At 35.7% G+C, this 22711-nt stretch overlaps 1 protein-coding gene and 1 long non-coding RNA gene across 3 annotated transcripts in view; one reads left to right on the plus strand and one right to left on the minus strand.

The window, feature by feature from the left end:
- LOC140666485 (latrophilin Cirl) overlaps positions 1-22711 on the minus strand; it is a 418870-nt gene that overhangs the window by 375458 nt on the left and 20701 nt on the right. The window lies entirely within an intron of this gene.
- LOC140666492 (uncharacterized) overlaps positions 1-22711 on the plus strand; it is a 113757-nt gene that overhangs the window by 21439 nt on the left and 69607 nt on the right. The window contains exon 1 of one of the 2 annotated variants that reach the window (XR_012046764.1): positions 5910-5985. The exons of the other annotated variant lie outside the window; for it this stretch is intronic. This is a non-coding gene — a long non-coding RNA (uncharacterized lncRNA). Of the gene's footprint in view, positions 1-5909; positions 5986-22711 lie in introns of those variants that run through there. 2 annotated transcript variants of the gene reach the window in all.

Below are 22711 nucleotides of genomic sequence, written 5' to 3' on the forward strand. Positions count from 1 at the left end.
CCAGAAATCGTTTATATAATTATCGTCCTGTGAGAGATTTCATTTTCAACCGTAGCCGGGAGCGCTAGTTAATCCTCGGAGCTCATATTTTTTCTTTTTTTTCCCCTTTTTTGATTCATCGAAATTCATTGTTTCTTGTGTACCGGATGATACTAGCAAAAACGAGATTTGCATGCTCGCAATATACGCCAGCGAATTATTTTTTCACACCTCGCTGCTCACAATCGCTTTTTTTAAACTGGACTTATCGGTCCTCGATGTCATATTTTGATCCGGTTTGCTCTTTTATTAAATAAAAGCGATGTGGGGAGGAGGATCTATGAAATGAATTGATCAGTCGTGTGTTAAATGCTCCGCACAAAACCCGTGGTCGATTAGCAAAAATTCCCGATCTGTGATCGTTGTCAAATAATTCGAGTGTTATTTGCCGGAGAGCAGAAACAAAATATCCATTAAAAAAAAGTTACACAAGCGATTATTTCTGAGCAAAGCAAGTGACTATTATTTAATGCAAATATTATAAAACAGTAATATTTTTCGAATACTAAACAATCAATGTTTCTCATAAAAAAGAAAATGGATAAATGGAAATATCATATTTTCGTGAGAAAACAATTTGACTCGTTTTTATTTTTACACTCATTTTATGTTAATATATAAAGCATGTTTGATTTAATTAAATTTAAGTTAAATAAAATAAATTTCTTTTTTGATTAAGAATAATTTAAAGCCAGTAATAAGTATATTTAGAAAAGTTACTCATTAAAATCACTCGAAAGTAGAAAACTTATATTTTTTTTTTTTTTTTTAAGATTTTATTAAAAATATATTGATTCACAAAAATGAATCGAATGTGAAATGCGACACCTGAAGAAAGTATGAAACTTTGAGTACACACTCTATATATATTGAATTTTTATCTTTCACATCCACATCGAAAATCTGCGATAATAATTTTCCTATCATGAATTTGCCGTAGAAAAATAGGATAAGATAAGCAGTTCCAAAACTTGTCTTTAAGGCGAACGATGCAGGGGTGCAATTCTAAGAGGGTGGTACGGTGATGCAAGCGATCGTGAAGAATTCGCTTTTACGAGATTCCGCCGGAAAGTCCTGAAATCGCACGAAATGAACGCCGAGAGCGCGTCGAGCGCAGTCGGAATCTTGTAGATGCATATCAATGCAGACGGGAATTTTCATTTACGGATGGAGAAATCGCGCACGATCACGCTCAATTCACGCGTTCCGCGTTCCACTAAAAGCGCACCGGATTTTTCTTTACGCGTTTTTATTGCGTGTTAGGCTCTTAATGCGTGCGAAGAAAAGTGTACGCGGATACTTTTTCCGACAAAAGAATTGTTTTACTGACATATATATAATTTAATAGCACACTAAATCTCTTTTTGTTTCTACTTCTAAAATTAAAATTTTATTTAGGAGAATATGGTTTATTTTTTACTTAAATGTAAAAGAAATATTAACACTTTGGATAAGAAGAAAACGCAAATATGATGCTCTATTCTTAGATTCTGTAGCGATATAATTAATTGGATAATTATTCATATCGCCTGACTAAATACTCCTGAATATCATGTAAAATTAATAACGTTTAAAATGTGAATCGTAAAGTAATATATGCATCAAAGAGAAGTCACAAACTAATACGAAATCGCAAAATTGTAAAACGTATGCGCACACACAATATCTTTGAATCTCGCAGAGCGGCGCGATTAATTGCAAATCAATTTGCATCGCGAACGAGACTGCTGAACAGATCAGCAGTAACAGCCGGCTCTTACTTCTTCGCAGCGCGGAACTTTAAAACGATCTATACGAGATTATATTAATGGCAAGGTACGAGTTATAGCGTCCGCGCCGTAGAAGCATGCCTTTCAATACTGTAAACGTTCATTGCGATCACTTCATACGTGATTGAAGCCATCGGCGTAGCTCGCCGTTTCATCATTGAAATCTTATCACAGCTTCTGCAGGATCTCGAGTTCGCGTCACGGCTTCCCGCGCCACTGGCATATAAGTTGGTACGGAAAATCGATAGCAATCGCGATTAAATAAGTTCTCTCGGAGAACTTTTTTTTTTTTTTTTTTTTGTGACGATATATTCGCACACGTTGGTCACGATAATGTTACAAACTTCTTATACGATTCTCGTTACAAAAGAACCTATCGGAGAGACGTAGGTATGATGAGAGCAAGTAATGTTGAAAAGACATTTTAGAAATATGAAAAATATATGAAGAAAAAGCATTTTAAAATTAATATAAGCGTCTCTGCCTCGCGTTTTTCTTTATTGATAGAAATACTTTAATCCTTCCGAAAGTAGTCGAAATTGATCGGAAACAGATGGAATCTCATATGCCAATCGTTATACATTCTTGTAGCAACTGTGCAATTTTATTTGCCGAATATTTCTCGCGTCGCGGACGTAATATTAAATAAAATCGAAACCCAAATATCGCTGTTAAATATTTTTCGAGATAATATTGTCCCGATAGGATGCGCTCCGGGTTTGCGCTCGCCGCCGCCGCCACCGTTATAGATTGAACGAAGTACACTTAAATGTGTGCATTAGGGAGGACATCGAAAGAAAACATTTGCTTTGCACCCTCACGAGTCCGGTCCAATGGGTCACAAATTTCCTGCGTAAGCATTAGGGTCTATCTGGCTGAACGATAGTGAGCCGTGAGCTCGTTTTTCTCGTATTTGCGTCTATTTCATGACATGAACCAACCATCGATTCCCTTTATCCCCGATCTGCTACTATCATTTCGTTTATGGCTACATAAGTCATCCTCACAAAGGAACATTTCAATGCACGCCGAACTTTACCGACGCAATGCACAATTTCAGGTGTATCGGTGAACACATAGGAAACGTTCTACAATTGATAAAAATATAACTCGATATTCTTAAAGTGAATTTCTTAACCATACGCACGATGATATGCAATCACGAGATAATGTTTTGTATTCAATATGTACACATAGTTGAAATAGTAAAATTGTAATTAATGTATGGTTATCGGTGTAGGTTCCATCGATTTATAAAATAACTGCAGGCAATAAACATTTCATACAATTATATGTCAATTTGTCAAATGTTGATGTATTTTTCCGGAGTTGTTTTGCTTCTTATAATTGTTTTAATTATTATTCTATATTGATATTGCTTTGAGCGAAAAAAATGCACCACTACTATTAACACTTGCATTATATAACGTATCATATATATATATAATAATAGCGTATCATATAATACAAGATATTTTATCGCAAAAAGCTATATTTTTATATTAACTTTTCTATGAAAAATAGTAGAGAATTTTTTCTGCAAGATATTAAATTACATTCGGATCTCGCGTGTAAGATATAATGATGTAAATAATATTCTCACATGCCGTTTCTCGATCTGCTCGATTTTATCACTTCCGCGATGCTGCACGTCCGCTTTACAGAATCCTCGAAGAATCTATTTATGGATCTATAACTATCGATCGGTATGCACGGTCGGTTCGGTACGCGGATAATCATTTCCTCCGTAATCATATTTACGGGGATTACAGTATCGCGCTAATCAGTGGCGCGTAATTCCGCCAGAATCAGTCACCGGCACACATTACTAATTACTTTGCAATCGGCTTATTACAGGCGACGCGAATTATTATCAGGTATCGATCAAATAATTTGCTATCCGACCGAGACAAACTCGCAATGCATCTTTTGCAAATAATACTAGTGCGTTATTCAATCTTTCTCTTTACTTCGATGTTATTAGTTCCGGTTTTTTAGCTGCACTACTTTTTACGCTGATCTTCTTTTTTCTCTTTTTCTTTTTCTGAATCGTGAATGTGTTCTTGTTTTCTCTTTCTCCATCTTAAGTAGAAAATTCTATTAATATGAAATCCGTGTTTTTCTTCCGTTCAGCACAGAATCCGCTTTAAACAGGAAATATAAAAACATATTGAGATTAAAAATGAAATAAAATGTACGTTGCGTTTCTCTTTAACTTTCGCATTTCTTGGACATTTGAAGTTTGGGTATTAATTTCGCCCCGGGCTGTGCAAGTGCATCGCTACATTCCCGCCCAGAGAAGAACGCATCTGCTCGCGATAATATTTCATTCAAATGATCACAGTGAAAAGTATTGATGACTTCGAAAGACTTATCGCATCATCTGCGCAAACTTGTGAGCACCGGGCGATCTGCAAACGACGTCGTTTCCATCGTCGAAATCTGCAAATCGATGACGTTTGCGTGTATACGGAACATATTAAGAGCCGACTTTATACTGAATTAATCATTTACTATGAATATATGAGCAAGTTTCTGATTAGACACGTCATGAGAAATAAATTTAGTGCAAATGCAGTTGCATGAAACTCAAAGTTTTGATACAGAGTGAAAATTTACAAAATCGTTCTCAAATTATTTGGAATCGAACTCGTGTGTAGTTAGATAAAGCGTTTATAGATTACTCAAAAGAATTCATTGTTCAAACAGACGATCGATTTTGACCCTAAGCCTTATTTACATAAGTCACTTATCTTGACTTATCTGGGACAACCGTTAAGAGTCAGTTGTGTAGTTGTGTAAACTCGTCTATATATGTATACATACACATATACTATTGTCATTCGTATCATAGCCTGCCGAAACAGGCAGGTGCGTCCTGCGCGGGACATTTCTGGATCCGTCGTTCGCGAATCGGATCGAGTTTCGACACGAAAACCATCGCGGCTCGATCGTGTATCCAATTACCGAGACATTGCTATGCGGAATATCTCGTGTATGAGCGTTCGACAGGATGATATCGATAAGGCATTCGTTGTGACATCGGGCTCGAGCCATCGACCCACGGATATTTTGTCCCTCCCTCTTTTTTCTCCTTCTCTGCTTGCCATTTATATATCTCTCTACTCTCCGAGAGAGAGAGAGAGAGAGAGAGAGAGAGAGAGAGAAAATCCTCGTACAGGTCACCATCTGATCGATGCGACTCGATTTTTACGAGTCATAACCGCCGCACTCGAACCGGACCGGTTTAATCTACCGATCGCGATCTAATTTATCTGTGGGAGTAATTGAAAGCCTTGAATTTCGAAAAGTGTGGAGATCTTTTCCCTCGGGAATTGACATAACTGAACGATAAAGTGTTTGATCGGAGCTTACTTTTTTGGAAGTAACTTGACTTTTTATTTCGAAAATGTAAAAAAAGAGGGTTAACCTAATATAAAGAGCCAAAATTTTACAATAGCTTTGTTAGAAAGTTTATTCTGTTAATAATTAATTAATAAGGATACAATTTAAATTATATATAAAATATAAAAAATAAATAAAAAAACAATGCTATAAGTTGTAAGTTATAAATGAAATTGCTATTTTTTTTCTTTTATTTCTCATTTTGTAATACGTTGCTATAAATGATGTCCATATATAATACCATATACGTATTAATATATACATATATATGTTTACATCTTTGTAAATTTTTAATACAACAACATCGTTATTTCAGCCAAAACGATGTGCGAAGACGCTATACAAAGTTTCAAACAATTGTGCGATGGGTAGAAGAAAAAAATTAGCGTCATATCGCTTCCTGACTATAGGGATACGGCCGATAGGTTGATACCAGCACAATATTACACCAGTTACAGCGGCCGTTGATCGTATGGCTCTCGAAGTGGCTATGCAAATTAACGCGGGCTCTATCGAGCGAGATTGCCTGGAGAGAGTCTCAGCTAAAGAGAGCGAAGGATAGATATAAAGAATCAAAGAAGGACAGTAGAGATGAGTAGAAAGAGTGAGACTGTACAGAAGAGAGAAAGGAACAGAGAGGAAAAGCCGCAGGGCAAGGGAATCTGAGAGGGCAAGCATCAGAGAGAAAGAGAGAGAGAGAGAGAGAGAGAGAGAATAAAGGAAGAAGAGGAACGTCAGCCGAAGATCGTAGAAAAGGATAGCGAACGAATGGGTGAGTTGATTTTATCTTATTCAGATGAATTCTTCGAAGGATAATTTCGCAGTGCAAAGATTTTAGACTAAATTATTGACACGCAAATGCTAAAATATATATTGATAACATATGTAAATTTTATTTAATAATGATTTTTGCTTTGATATTATATTTCATATACTTATCACAAAAAGAATTAAGGATTATTTCGAATTCTGAGCGCATAAAATGCTTACGAAGGTGAAAATCGCATATCAAAAAGCAACGTTTGTCGCGCAACAAACGATCTGCACGCGTGGGGATATGGAAGCTTTGTATTACGGGCACGACAAAGGCAAAAAGCGTTCCAAGTTACAGTTCGGAAAAGTCACATGCGCGCTCCTAAACGCGGTATTTTTTTTTTTTTTTTTTTTTTTTTATTTTCAACTGACTCGCCCCATCGCGCTGCTTGGCAAGAAGTCGTCGAGCGAAATTGGAAAAATGATCATGACCCAAGTTCATTTGTCTCCGCCGCGAACATCGCTTGGCGCGACCGCAAAAAGCGACGGTGCGCGATCGATTCGCACGCGCGCGTGTGGAGGCTGCGATCTATATTCGCGACGCGCGCAAAAAGCGCGTTGAATTATTGCCGAAGTTCCCCCCGCACGGAATATCAGAGAGAGAAGGAGATAGAGGAAGACAGAGAGAGAGAGAGAGAGAGAGAGAATGAGTGAGGTGGCGTCTGCCGTCGATTGCAGGGGTTATTTCCGAATGTATATTATAGATATTATCAATTCAATGCTCCTGCTATATGTGGTTACTAGTGAATTAGTTGAAATATCATAGGTCTGCGTGCGATATTAAATCGATCCGCCATGATCGTTGTATGAAATGTTGTATTGCGATATGGAGGAGGATGACATTTTATTGAATTTTGTGATAGTACCGCGAAATCTTCTGTATTTTACAATTGAAATTTTAATGTCACGCACATACGCATTTCTCGTGGTTTGCGATAAACGTCATTTAATTCTATATTGGCACATTTTGATCGCAATTAATAATCATTAATAGATATGACATGCACACATACACACACGCATAGACATATATATGTGTGCCTTACATATATTTCATGAGTCCACTCCAAAATGCAATGACGTTTACGTCATTGCATTACTATTATATTAATATTATGATTAAATTGATGAGAAAATACAGTTAATCATTGATAATATACAGAATACGCTAGGCAATCTCAAAATTTCCTACTCGTTATTTATTATTCCTCGATGTTTTTTCCTCAATAGATATTTGCAAGTATAAAGTATGTAGAGTGTAGGATCAAATAAAAAAATTCACTGAAAACAATGTCTCGCGCGTTCATAATTTCAGTAATCTCACTGTTACATTGAATTTTCCTCTCGCGGAAAACACGGTCCAAACACGGAGAATTCTGACCTCGTCGCGATGCACGTCCGTTTCGGTTATTCTGTGAAACAAAAAATGAACATGGAGGAGAAAAGAATGAGAAAGAAAATATGTGAGTCTGGGAAGGTAAGAAAAGTAGTAAAGAAGGGAATGCGTTTTCTGAAGCGAAACGTACGAAATGTACGCCGAGAGAGCGATAAGTTCTCTCTCTCTCTCTCTCTCTCTCTCTCTTTCTGTGTATGTGTGTGTGAGAATTTGTCGATTTACTACTCGAAGATAGATAGTTTACTCGAAGTCTGAGCACGAAATGATTTCAGAGCTACGGGTGTGGCAAGTGTTCGTTGCTTCTCTTTACATCTCTCTCTCTTTCTTACATTCTGCTTTGACATATCTTTCTTCTCTCTTTCTCTCTCTCTCTCTCTCTCTTTCTTCCATTTCGGAGGCACTCGAGTTCGTCGAATGGAGAGGCTGCACGAAGATCGGGTTGTATTTCATAAAGTGAGAAGCCAAGTTCAGCGTGGCCTGTAAGTTCGCCAGGTCCAATCCTGACGTGCACTTTAATACAAGTTTTCTATTCGCTCCTCTCCTCTCCTCTCCTCTCTGCGCTTTACCTTCCCCCTCCTGCTCTTTCGTTTAGTATTCCTCTTGCTCTTAGTTTATTAACTAGCGCCGGGAATCTGGCGCCGGTGCCAGGAATATGACGATGCGTCGTCGCAGGTCGCCGCAAAAACGTGCCTGAAACGAAGTCCATGTAGCGAGAAGACGTTATGTGACACCCGCGCAGAAAGTGTTATTTACGGGCGAGGCGTTTCTAGGGAACGGAGCGCGAGCCGGTGAGTTAACGTCGCCCGAGGAAAAACAAACATTTTAATGCGCCACCCACTGTAATGCAGCCGCTGTTGTGCGCGGCGAAGTGCATCTTTGCTGAAAAGAAGGAAGTAGCGCGATTTTTTCGAATGATTAAACCTCTTTCGGCAGCATGTCTTCATTAAAAGAACAGTCTAACTATTTCACGAATCGGTGTTATCATACTTTTATTATAAATTGTACGAATTTTTAAAATATTTTTGAACATATTAAATATTTTGCTTTCTAAAACGTTTTTCTACTAAACTTTAATTATATTTTAACCGCCCAAAAGACTTTTATGTTTTACATATTTAAAGAGACAAAATGTTTATTATATTAAATCTTATTATTTATGAATTTTTAAATTGGTCGATATATTTCTTTCTGTGGAGTTATCAATAACTAATATTAATGTTAATTAACTTGCGTGCGTAATTACATTTTAAAAAGAAAAATAAAAGAATACGATTTACGATTACATTTTGACTATTCTTTTGGAGAAAATAATGGCGGTATAAGATTCCATTACTAATATTAAACATTAAAATGTTTTAATAAATTAGAATATATAACTGTATAAACTGTTAACCAAACGTAATGTCCTGCATAAACATTTTACAAAATATTTAAGAATAATAATTATACAAATTTATAGAAAAAAATAATAATAATTAGTTAAATGTTTTGTTGAGAGAGATAAAAGTCTTTTATATATTTTTATTTAAAAAACTCTTATTTTTCTTATTTGCGAAAAAATATAATAAAAAGCGTCATAAGAGAAATAGTTTCTCTTAAAATAACATCAAACGTTGATTAGAACCCACTGCATAATTAATTACACACGTGGGCGATCTAAAAAATCAGGTCACCTGAAGCAACTTCTGGTCAAAAGTCATCGTACACGGTAATAAATTAATTAAGCTGATCAACATTTCCGAAAGTGTCACGCAAACTCCAAGTTTGTCGGCTTAAGTAAAGCATAAATTCTCGACGGTTTTGTATTAGGATCCGAAAAAATGGAGACGCACGAGCTACCGAGAAAAATGGAAACGGACTTTCGTACACAATACTCGGTGGCGTGGTAAAACATTCGCGGAGGTTATAATTTCGAACAGTTCTAACAGAGCACGAGTAACGACCAACTATCTATTACCGTCATGTATTATATATACACGTATGTAAACAGAGGTATATATGCACGTATCTCGTAAACTGTTTTGTCCTATAATTATCTCACAGTTTGTTTTTTTTTTTTTTTTTTTTTTTTTTGTCTTGATAGTGAGAGATTATTTCTAATAATTATTCCTAAACAGTTACTTCCATTTTCAGCCTATCCTCTTTTATCTTTTATTCTTTTTTTCGATATTTCGCAAAGAATTGCAATCAAATTTGCAAAGCGCTGCAATTAGTCATTCCGTGGACTCTCTAAAACACTAAAATAGCTTTTCTCCATCTCTCATTCCTCTCTCACTTTCTCGAGCTCGCATAATTAGAGCGCATAATTTCTGAAACCGTTAAGAATTACTACGACCCGTCTCAATCCATCTCTTGTGCTAAATATTCTTTTCTTGAACTGGTTCATCAGTACTTGAATAGAAAACTGAAAAAAAGATAACATCTAAATTTTAGAGACACACGTTCCGTAAAAAAGAAATCTGTTCTTACTTTAGGTAAGACAGATAAGCGTTAATACGTACGTTACTTTTTTGCATTAGATTTTTTTTTATACTTGATTTCTAATTTTTAATTTAAAAGTTTCTTAGACTTCTTCAGTTTTACTTTTCATATTATTGTTCGATATTATTGTTAGCTTAATGGTGCTAAATCTGTAACGTCTTCCGAGATATAACTAGAGAAGAGGTGTTGGTTCGGTCGAGCTCTCGAGGATAGATGGTACGCTGGCAGCATAATTTCAGTTGCAAAAACAAAGGGAGTTAAGCAGGAATATATATGGAGGACGATAATTAACGTAATCTGTTTCCATTGGACGCGGCGGAACGACGGCTGGCATTCACGGCGGGAATATCCAGTTGCAAACTCGAATCCGCGAACGTGAATAAATGTTTTCGGTGGTGGGAGTGGCCGTAATTAAATTATAAATTGCGAGCAATTTTATACTAATTACCAGAGGTACACATTAACAGAGCCATTAAGTCTCGCCGCACAGACACTTCGCGATTCGTCGTATAGACTTTCTTGCTGCGAATACGTTTACACGAGTATATTGCACATGACAATAACATATTCTTAACTAGCAACGAGATATGAGAACTGTATAATTGGTCAGAAAATCTGCATATATTTATCCGCGAAAATTGCAACGCATTAACACATTAATTCACCAACAAAATACAAAAATTTGCATTGCTACAATCAATTTTAAAGAAAATATATATGTATACTTTTCATTTTAGAAACAATATTAATTTTTGCAAATGTGATTAAAATAATGATATTTTCAAACATATTTAATGTATTTTTTAAAATCTTATTCTACATGTATGTTATAAATGAAGGTAAAATATCTTTATTTTCATGTTTTCTCAGTAAGAAAAATTATAGTCACATGCCGAACAAAGGTATATCGATATAAATAAATAATACTTTTTAATCATTCGTAATTAAAACTAGTTAAAATTAACAATTATGATTAATTTAAAGGAATCTTTTTACTTGGTTGAGGTATAAAAATACCTACAATCTTATCAAAGACTAGGTTTTACGGAAAATCGAAAATCTTGGCAAATCCTCTTTACTTGTTTTCTCTTATTTTCTTGTGCTTATTAAGAAACTCTTCCCGTTCATTCCCGCTCTTTTTCTTTTCCATTGCTGCAGGTAGATATAATGTGTCTTATAAGTTGACCAATCGTATACTTCTTGAGCGGCTTATCCTGCAGGCGCTTTCCCGTAAGAATAATAGGAATATGACGACCAATCAGAAGCGAGTGTTTGGCTTACGGCTCGACGTTGTACGCTTAGAACGCTCCGTTTGAACGATCGATCGGAAAACAATTCGGTTTTACGCGACTTTCGTGTGGATTCGATTTTTTCCGATTAAGTGCGGAGGTTCGATTGAGCAACATCTTTAAAAAGTCTTGAGCAATTAATGCTAGGAAAAAAGGTTCTAAAAAAGTAGAATTTAGATATGAGAACTACGATTCGAGTTTTAATTTTAGACATTAATTGTTTGATGTATATATGAACATATTAACTTAAGAGTATTTCCCGCGTCATTATAGCACGCATTATAACGCATATTAATAAAAAGTGTCGACCGCAGAGCGCTCTCTCTCGCGCGCGACATTATCTAAAATAATTTTGCGAACCGCGCTGCGTGTCCGCGAAAGTGCTGCTAAATTCATAAACGCGCGCCTGGCCTATCATTATCGTCTTAACCAGCTTATCGTGGCGTATAATTATGCGGCCTATTACATCCCACTTTCTCATTTGAATGCGCCAGCCCATTTTTGCGAGCAATAATTTGTGACATCGTTACAGTCGAGTGTTTATCGGTCGTGACACAAGAAAAATGAACGCAGGCAGCATTATTCCGGGCGATTTTATCTACTCGACCGAGACTCATCGATACCGCGACCGCGTGTCGAACTCACGTACATTAAACCTGTTCCAGGACTCGTATCGTTGCATCGCAAAGGGTCGCTGCTTCCTCTAATCACAAAGAAATCATAAAGATACTCCATTCCGTCTTCGACTAAAATCCTGTTTATAGTCAAAATAGATAATTTCAAGAATGATCATGCAAAACAGACTGATAATAATATCATATACAATTTTAATGCAATTACTGATAGACTGTTTCAGTAAAATTGATTAATTTTATTAAATTAGATAATATTTGACTATTGCACGACAATATATTCTATGTGTGATTTCAATCAAGATATAATATAATAAACAAATATTGCTTTTTACAAAAATAAATAACAGTACTTGGAAAAACATTTAATTTTATTTTGTGGACAAAATAAATATCGAATCAATTTAAATGTACATAATTGAAACTTGTTACGTAGTTGTATGCAACAAGTTTTGATTGAAATATTATTAATAATTTGCTACAATCTACTGTTATGAGATCTTGATATAATAAAATATTTTAAACAATCATGCAGAACGGACTATTATGTATAATTTTAACACAATTATTGACCACATTGTTTCAATAAAATTGATTAATATTATTAAATTAGGTAATATTTGACTGATGCAACGATATAATCTATGTGTGATATCAGTCAAGATAATATAATAAACAAATATTGTTTTTTTATAAAAATTAACAGTACTTGTACGTGTGGAAAGTAGAAACATATTTCATTTTGTTGAAAAAATTTCAGAATTTTTGTTTTAATTGATAAGATCATTAGATAAGATTACTAGAGTACAAATGAAAGCGATTTATGAAAGCATTCGGTCTACTATCTAATCTACGCTAATATTTCTCTTCCGATATCTCGATAATTCCAAAAATTGGGAATTTGCGGCAATAATTTAACATAGAACTCACCCTAATGATGCTGACGTGCTTTAACAACACCAAGCAGCGACACTATACGACGAAACGAGCTTGCAGGGCGCGTTATCCCACAACAAGTTTATACATACGAATTGCAACTGATAGAGAAACAAGTTACAGCGGATTGCCAATTGGATTGCAGTTAGCGTCGGGTGGATAGTTTATTCGCGGGCCGCCGATAATCTCGTCGGCGCGTGTGTGTTCAAGCATATCATAAACATATATGTATTCGTATATATGCCTGCGAAACACGCGAGCACCATTTGGCGCGCATGTTAATTCAATCAAATCAACCGGCGGCGCGCACTCGAAAAAGCCGACGCTGCAAATAAATCATTCAAATGTGGCTCGATGTCCCGTATTACGCGAAAAAGAATCGACACGGAGAAATCAATTATTTCGCAACCGACGCTATATTTTTTTGCAATAGATTTCCAATTATTTTAATCGCATGTACGCGCGGCTGTCACTTTTGCAATTTTATTTTTTCTGGAATTGTTTCCTCTCTTTCAAATGTTCTTTTTTTCGTTCACTTTGCTACTATATGGAAATATGAATGATTGTAACAAGAATTGACAAGCTTCTGTATGCTTTTTATTAAGTTACTTAGGACATATATTGACATATTACCACGAAAGATGGAAACAAAATTATTTTAAAGAATTTATCTCGAGAATATGTTTTAAGAAGCTATAATAAAAAATTTAATAAATTTCTACAAATTAAGTACAACAATATAAATAGATAAAACTTGTTTTTTTTTTCTTGGTTAGACATTTTACTTTTATTATTTAATTTCATGACTTGATCCTTGATATTTAATTGTTAGTAAATTTTAATATTAAATATCGTAAAACTGCTACGAACAATAATCTCCTATCAAATTTTTGCGAAGAAAAATTGGTCTCATATTATTAAGGAATTTGCTATTATAAGTTCAATGCATGAAAATGAGTTATCTTTTTGTCAGAATGAGGATTATAGGAAATCGAACAGTCGAAAAAGCGTAATGTTATTTTATATGTTATTTACTTTTAATAATTTTCGAGATACATTCTACATATTTTTTTTTTTTTTTTTTATTTATTCATATCAATAGCTCTATATTAGATTTTCGAAGAATATCGATAAATAGAGAGAATTCAAAACGCATTTTAAGCCGCATATTTTATCACAAAGAGATAATGACGCGCGCATACTAAATGTGCAATCTCTCCACATACATATCGCGATTTATAAGCGCTGGAATTCTGGATTCTGGTCAAGTATTCACATTTACCTGAATCGCGCGCTTCATTTACAATCTCACAGGATCCGTGATAGGGTGATCGAACAGGCCCGGGATCTGATGGACCTCGGAAACAGAGAAAGAGAGAGTGGGAGAGGGAGAGAGAAAGAGAGAGAGAGAGAGAGAGAGCGCGAATGCGTAATAAGAGCGCATATTCGTGTTCATGCTTTCAAGTATTTAAGTCCAGGGGAGCGCGGCCGGATATTTTGTTTCTACCGAGAAACTGTGTGCCTCCTCCCTTTATCTTAATCCCTGAAGCGTATCTTGCCCTTAGTCGTTTTCTCCAGGGCCTTTCGGCTTTAATCCTCTCTCCTCGCCTACCCCTTCTTCCCACCTCTTTTGCTCGCGATCGCCACTTCTGCGCGGCTCCCTAATAAAGATCCATTTCTCAGCGTTACGACAGGCCGATAAGCAAGGCCACAATTTCAATTACGGCGTTAAGCCAGGCAAGATCGCCGAACCGTAAAAACTGCGAGACTATAAGCCAGATACTAAGCAAGTAAAAATCGACGATACGTCCTGCGGGCTTGCCCCTTCGTCTCTCGCGTTCGCATCCCTCTCTTGCCTGCATCATGGCCGGTGCATTTCTTTTCCTTTCTTCGTCGTCCTCGTTTGAAATGAGAGAGAACGGGGGCGGAGAAGAGCGTGGAGCTCTGAGGTTTGACTCGTTAATATATCAGATTATGCTGGAACAGCAAGTCTAATTTATACCACAGTAAACTGCCGGCTGCACCTCAGGCTTCACTACTGCCTGCCATTTTTAATACGTCCTTAAAGCGTCGCGTCTTTTAAAAGATTTTTCGTTTCCCCCTCCCGCTCTACGTCGAGAGAGTCGTCCATCCTTCCTTGCTGTCCTTCATTTCTCTCTTTCTCTTGTATTCCGCTTGGTCTGAAACGACATGATGCTGCCTCCAGTAAAAATCTTTCTGCACTTCTTCTACGTTTCGAGCTAAGCACGATAATGCGCTTAACCGAGTAACGAAATAGCGACAGTATTTTCGCGTTAAGGCTTGTGCTCGAAATTGTCTTTATCGATTTGTTTTTTTTTTTTTATCGCTCTTGCATTTTAACAATCTTCTATTTTACTGAGAGTTATGATTTAAGATTTATTAAATACTAGCGATAATGCGCTAGGATCTCGACACTTTGCTAGTTTTATAGTACAATTTTCTCAATGTATACTCCAGCAAATACATTTGGCATATTAGTGAGTAATCAGAGAGAAAACGATTTTCAAAAAAATTTTTATAAAGTCATTTATTTTAATTAATTTATATTTTTGTGTGTAAAAAAATATTTAATCCAACCTTTAGTGAAAATATATGTTAACATCAGAAAATATGACCTTCTTCTTTTAAACAGATTCACCTCAAACTTTGTAAATTATATTTTTAATACTGATGATTATTTCCGATTATCTCATGACACGATAATGCGCTTAGTTATATCTCTACACATTGCCATTTTTATAGCACTGTTTTCTCCGGTTCGTACTTTAGCGAGTGCGTTATATGGCATTATATTGCATTCCGAGGAAACATCTGTCTTAAATAAATGCATGCTGCATCGTAACTACCAAGAAAACTATATAGCATTCAGCGATAGCAAACACGCTTTGAAATACAGGGCTCCATAAAAGCAATATCTAATTATCTAGATTATGAATAAGAGAAATAATCATTTTCTCGCCAGTACAAAGCAGTCACGTAATTATTCGGCACTAAACAGATTACATCGGAGACGAGGAAATTTATTCTGAAACCTCTCTCCTTACTGAAACCTATCGTCTTACCCCGCTTGAGTGCAATCGATGAATGGTAATGAAGATTGCGTAAAAGCATAATGTCCGCTATAGTAATGAGAAAGAAGCTGCCTCATTATGATTTATTTGTCGCGGTTAATTAGAGCGCTGCCAGATCTTCTATCCTTCTTCCTACTTTTTTTCTTCCTTGCGTTTTGGCCGCGGCACTGAAGAAGAACGCGATGAAGGAATTACATGGACTCTTATAAAACAACTTAACGGTTCTTTCAAAGGAGAAAAAGAGAAAGGGAAGGCGACAAAGAAAGAGGATATTGAGTACGAGTTAAGTAGGTAAAAAATTGTTATGCTTGAACGGACCGTCAAAGAGATGCGTTTTTCTCAGACAATTCGTCAAGCCAATCGTTACAAAACCTACGCTGCCTGTTTCTGTCAAGTACTATGTCTAGATCGCTCTACAATTCATTAATGTAGACAATGTCCATAATATAAAAAAATGCTAAGAACGCAGCACAAACATAAAATATATATGACTCCTTTATCTTACCATTATTCGTGAGGTATGATGTAATATAACCAAAAATAGAAAACTTAGTAAAAAGTAATTTAGTAAATAGCGGTTATTTCAGTAAAATTCAGAAAAATATATTTATAGTGACATTATATTTACATTTACTAATATTTAAATATTTCTACTCTTTTTTGCTGATAGCTATTCAAATTTTTATCGGGTAACATAATGTATGTAATATCGATCTTAATATTCTAAAAATACAAAATGTAATCTTGTTTCATAAGTAACGTAACAAAAAGTCACTGCTTTATTTATCACATTCTACTTGTGCGAGTAATCAAGACTACTCGTACTCGTGAATCGCAAAAATTCTCTCTTTCAGTACATCATTGCAGGCAATTAATTATGCGCGATCGCGCATCATTATAATCATTATAAACGATTGCGGACATACATTCGCTGCGTGCGTGTATGTGTATACACCTCGGTGTGATTGCACGGTCGATTTATAACGCTCCATATTTGCGGCCGTGATTAAACATTGTTGCGAGGTGATTACCCAGAAACGACGATCCCGGCTCGAAGAAGAAGAAGACGGCCTTGGTCGATAAATCCCTAGCGAGAGCTCGATTTCTCGCGCCCGATCCCGCCGCCGACGCCGACGCCGCCGGAGTTAACTCGCGAGAGAGGTATCTTAAGCGCGATTAAATCGCCGTGAAAAAGTGGCGCTGTGTAGGCTCGATAATTTACTAAAGAATAATTATTGTCTATTCACAGCGCGGCTCTCAAGGAGAGGCACTCGCCGCGATGCGATGCAATACGGTACGGCTGCTCTCTCGCCTCTCTCGCTCCCGGATCATCAAGCGGACCTTGTCCCTAATTATAAATCTCATTAATGGAGATTGATTTCAAATTCAACGTCCGTAATAAGCGTCGATTCATGGCGCGGCACGTAATCACTCGCCCCCGCCCTGCTATTAATTTCTGTTAGAAGTCGTTATCAGAAGTGTTTCCTGTCTTGTCGCGAGTCGCAATTACTTAATCGCGGAATATCGCTTCGTTGCCGACATCAATAAACCATTTGCAACTATTTCTGTCATGCCATTCTTGTAAATCGCCGTTAGATTCCGCTCGATCCGCGCATCTTTCATTTCTATACAATTTGTTGAAAAACTCTAATAATGCCAGGAATATTCGAGTTTTTCATAGCGTTGCCATAATTAACATTTTTAACGACAAATTTTTCAACGAAAAATTTTAAACGTAAAAAAGGAGACTTTAAAATATCTTTTATTTAATTTTATATTATTTTATACTATAATAATGAAAAAAACATCGTATAAGTATAAATGTGTATATATGTAAATTACACACAGAAATTTTATACAATATAATATTCACACTGAATAAATAATACGCTGGTTTATAATTTATAATTTGTATTATCTTGTGTAATCTTGTAATTTTTAGGTTTTTTTTATGACTTAATATTTCTTAATTAATATATTCTATGTTATAATTTAATATATTTTAAATATTGGAACATATTTATTACAGTGATAATAATATTAGATAACACGTTATATTTAATTAAATCATTATATGTACATATGTGTATGTACATATGTAACTTTGCTAGAGTGACAAGCGATGTATTATCTAATATTATCATCGCTATAATGTGAATATGTCGCTATAATGAAATATTTAATTTATATTAAAACAATAAAACAGTTTAATATGTGACTATATAAATATACATATACATAATCGCAGCGAGAAAATAATATTGTATAATATCTTTGCTTCATTGCATAAAGATATTTCATTATGGCTATCTACTAAATGGTAAAATTAAAAGACGGCGACGCGTATCGACGAATTAAATGCTATTTCATATCAGCGACCCGGTTTAATTAAATCAAATAGTGAGGATAATACATACTTTCAACTCTCTCACAGACAACAGATGTGGTTAAAAACGCGACGACGTTGCCGAAAGTTTGTAACACAAAGCCCATTAGGCTTATCGGGATAATTTTCCTTAATTAGTTTAATACTCATACGATTTAACTCGCCGCTTTACTTAAGATAGCACAAAAGTACAGAGTCGGTAATTTAAACTTTTCAAACTGAAAGTGTTTACATTAGAAAGCGCTGGTAGAAGGCAAAAGGCCCTCATCTTCGAGGGTTTCTGCCCTAATTATGCCTGAACTGTGGAAGTATAAAAAAGGGAAGCTACGCACATTGTCTCTTGTACGAATGTATGCAAACATGCAAGATTTGACGCGGAAATAATAAATGTTTTCATAAACTTTACGAATTATTTATTCGATAGAAATGTCGGTATTACGCCATGCATTCGGACGATTGAAAGGTTTTTACTAAAACAAAAGCGGTTTAAAAAAGGATTTTGAGTTTTATTGATTATTTTTTATAGTTTATTGTCAGAGTTTATTCAACTAAAAAGTATCATAGGTCAATGAAATTTACAAACAAACAGCAGTTGGCCATTTTTATAAAAGCAATTGTAAGCTTCATTTTTTTTATTTTGAAATAATAACTTCATTGATATATGTCGTACAAAGTATATTAAACAGTGATAGTAGCTAAAATATATACATTTTATTTAAATATTATATTGAAAGATATATATTTATATTTATTACGAAAAATATCTGAACATGCTTTGCGAAAATATACAATTATGTTTTCTCTAATTTTTCTGCAAAGAATATTTAGAAAAAATATATACAAATAATAGAAAAATGAAAATAAGAGATTGTATAATTACATAATTTTATTACTATATATTAAACAATTGTAGAAATACTTTCAATTTAAAATAAAACTGCATAATATAGTACAATTTTATAAAAGGGTTAATTTTATAATCAAAATTAAAATTGTTTTTATCTTTTAGAATTGCTTTTATTTTTTGGTTTATTCTATATAAATTATTATTAAAATTATTTAATTTAAGCATATGTGTATATACGTTTTATAGAATAATTAGTAATTGCAAAATTTGAGAACTCTATTAGAAAATACAGAAGAGAGAGACGTCGCAGTACAAATATGCCGAGTCGTCTAACAGATTAAATTAATTCAAACATTTGCGAGACCGGACGGGCGTTGACGTCCGATTCCATCTCGCAATGTATCCATATCCTAATTTTCTTCCTACGTTGCGGTATGTAGCATGAGGGCCGTGGGCCGTGGGCCGTTTGCCTACGCGGCGGAACGAAGGGCGCGGCCCTCGGATGAAGAAAATAAAGAGATCGCATATGTACAGGGTGCATCGGAAATTTGCAGCTATCAAGATTCTTAATTTAATATGAAATTAAGCTTTCTTTGATTGAATTCACTGGAAATTTCATTGAACACACTGTTAGTTGCAACTTTCCTAACTTTTGGCATTGAGTATCTGGAGTAATTAAATGAAACTTCTACTAAAATGAAGTGTACTTAACATTGAGTGAACAAGGAGCAAATCTACATCACTTATATAATCTTGAAACTTAATTCGTCGAAATCTTTTAATATTCGATGTTAAGTAACTATGCCATTTATTAAATTCGTCTTGAAAATTCGAAATTCTTTCGAAAATGTACTAAAGAAATAAATTGTAAATATCAAAAAAATACATACGCATATATACACAGGCATACATTTTATATTATTATACTTATCACATATATATATATATATATATAATGATTGTACATCATATATTATTAAACTGTTTCAATGATTTCGGTAACTGATATTTCCTTAAGAAAAATGTCGTTGTATCTCATTATTATCACAATTATTTGATGTACGACATTATAAATGTTCTGGTAATTAAAGTTTTAATTAAAATTTGATTTGATTAATCTGATACGTTTATATCTTAATACTGTAAACTCTGCAAGCTTAATTCATTAATACTAGATGTGAGGAAAGATCTATTTGAAGAGTTTGTAAGCCAATCTCTTGAAAGAATCTAGTTAGAGAAAGTGTGTGATCTTTGACACACCCAGTATACATGTTTGTAAACCGTAATTGGACGCGGACGAGATCGTGCGTTGAAATTCTCGGTCGCGTGGGCGTCCTCAGGGAACTATTAGTGTCCGATTAGAACGAAAGAAGAGGGAAAAGGGAGTACGATGAAAGTCCGAAGGGGTCAGTTGGCGGATTTCTCTTCGAAGCATTCCCCCGTATCGAGATAAGGAGAAATCGAGTTTTCTTCGCGAAAAGTATCGTCGGCTAGGCTCGCCGAATCGAACCATTTCCGCAAGTAGAGATGGCTTCGATTTTAGCGTATAGCCATTCATTTCGCGTACAGATAAGCGCCGTAACGTGAACAGATAAGCCGCATTGCGGTCGCATTGAGACGTTAAGTCTTCCACCGTGTGACGCTTTGACCCTTTAAAAGTATTTTATACTTGATAGCAAACCAGATCGGGATTATTTTACTCGGAGAAAACCGCGAATCTAAAAGCTGAAACGATTTTTCAAAGAAGACGTAAAACGCCGATAAAGAGGGAATACGTAAAATGGAGATACATTAAAAATAACAAAGCAAAAAGTGTAATAATAGTATCTATTTTCTCTTAAAGAAACTCAACAAATTCGAGCTATAAAAATATAAGTTTATTTAAAGTACATGATACATAAAATCACAATTTTGCAATAATAATACTGTTATTAGTGATATACAATTTTATCACCAACAATAGAAATAAATCGCTTTTGTTGTGCACAAGTCGCATCGAAAAAATGACGCGGCAAATACTTGTTGTCCGTTCGCTAAAAGGATGCGTTTACATCCATCAGCAGTGTTATCTCGCAGTCCGCTTAAAAGTTTAAATTAACTCAATTCGGTAGTCAATTCGATATACTTGTATTCGCGCTATCGCACCTAACGATCTGCCGCCGTATCGAAATCTCCAAATGTTTCTCCAATATATGGTCGGTTAATACAAGGTTTCCTTAATCTCGTTCATGTCGAGATTACAAAAAGCCGACGAATGAAAAAGAAACGGCAGAAAAAACGCAACGCGAGGAGTATCGACGAAAATGAGAGAGAAAGAGAGAGAGAGAGAGAGAGAGAGAGAGAAAGGAGAAAGAGAGAGGGGGCGACAGAGGCGTAACGTCGAAAGAAAAAAAATAAAAGAAAGAAGAACGGAAAGTGCACGTGAATGGGAGATGAAGGCAATGGGCGAAGAAGAGGAGAGAGAAAAGGAGGAGAAACTCGCTGCGGACCGAATCGATTGGAAATAAGCCGATTGCTACCTGCACGGAGGTCCGCGTGCAAATCTCGGCCCGTTCGTTCTGACACTCGAGACCCGCAAAAAAAAAAAAAAAAAAAAAAAAAAAAAAACGCCGTGGAACGCGAAAAACGAACGAGCGACCGCTTTCTTTCGCCTGTCGGAACGCCGTGGCTGTTCTCCATCGCGCTGCTGCGTCGCGCCAGGCCGGTGCAACGAAGCGCGATCCGCACTTCCATTATCTGTGAGTGAAGGATGCGGTCGCGCGAAGCTTCTCGTACGAGAGGTGCGATAAAAGGGATACACGTATGGCGAAAAAGGCAGGGAAAAAAGAGCTGCGTTTTTTCGATTTAGTATCGTTTCATATCGGCTTTAAATCTAAGCATAATATATACAAGAAAATGAACAGAAATTAAAATTACGAGATATGAAAGAGGGATTTTAGCGGCAAGTTTTGTAAAGCGATGTAAAGATGTAAAATTTAAAGAACAACGAAAATAGAGATATATTTTGTAGATTTGAAAACTACGTGTGAGAATATTTATATTCATATTTTTTCAGTATATAGGACTCAAGATATATTATATATATATATATATATATATATGTACAGTTTGACTTTAATATAATTTTATATTTTTAACCTCATTAAAACATTTTGGTAGCATCTCATAAATCCGATAAATCATCTGAAACGACGAGTTTAAATCGTGATTGCCTTGGGGCAATGAATGCATAGTGCGATGAAAAAAACGGGGCTATAACGTAATATGAAAAGAAGAGCGAGAGAGAAGTAAGAGTTCTAATTAACATCATTGTGAGGTGAACGAGAATCCGAGATGGCCGTCGACGTTACATGTGCACAAATGGGGTAGACGTCGCTTAACGTGTCGGGCATCGTGCGAAGAATGGCCGATGTAACAAAGACGAAGGAAGGGTTGCGCGAATACGGTGGAACAGAATTGAGAGAGGTAACGCGGGTAAGATCGAGTTCGATGACGGACGGCGCAAAAGGAGCGAGTGTATGTGTGCCGAGTGCACTTCTACTTATTCTGAGAAACGGCTCCATTAACGAAACGGCTGGACAAACGAATCCGGCGCGGCCGCGCGTCGCGTCGTGTCGGTATCGAAG

The sequence above is a fragment of the Anoplolepis gracilipes genome, chromosome 6, assembly GCF_047496725.1.
Source record: "Anoplolepis gracilipes chromosome 6, ASM4749672v1, whole genome shotgun sequence".
NCBI lineage: Eukaryota > Metazoa > Arthropoda > Insecta > Hymenoptera > Formicidae > Anoplolepis > Anoplolepis gracilipes.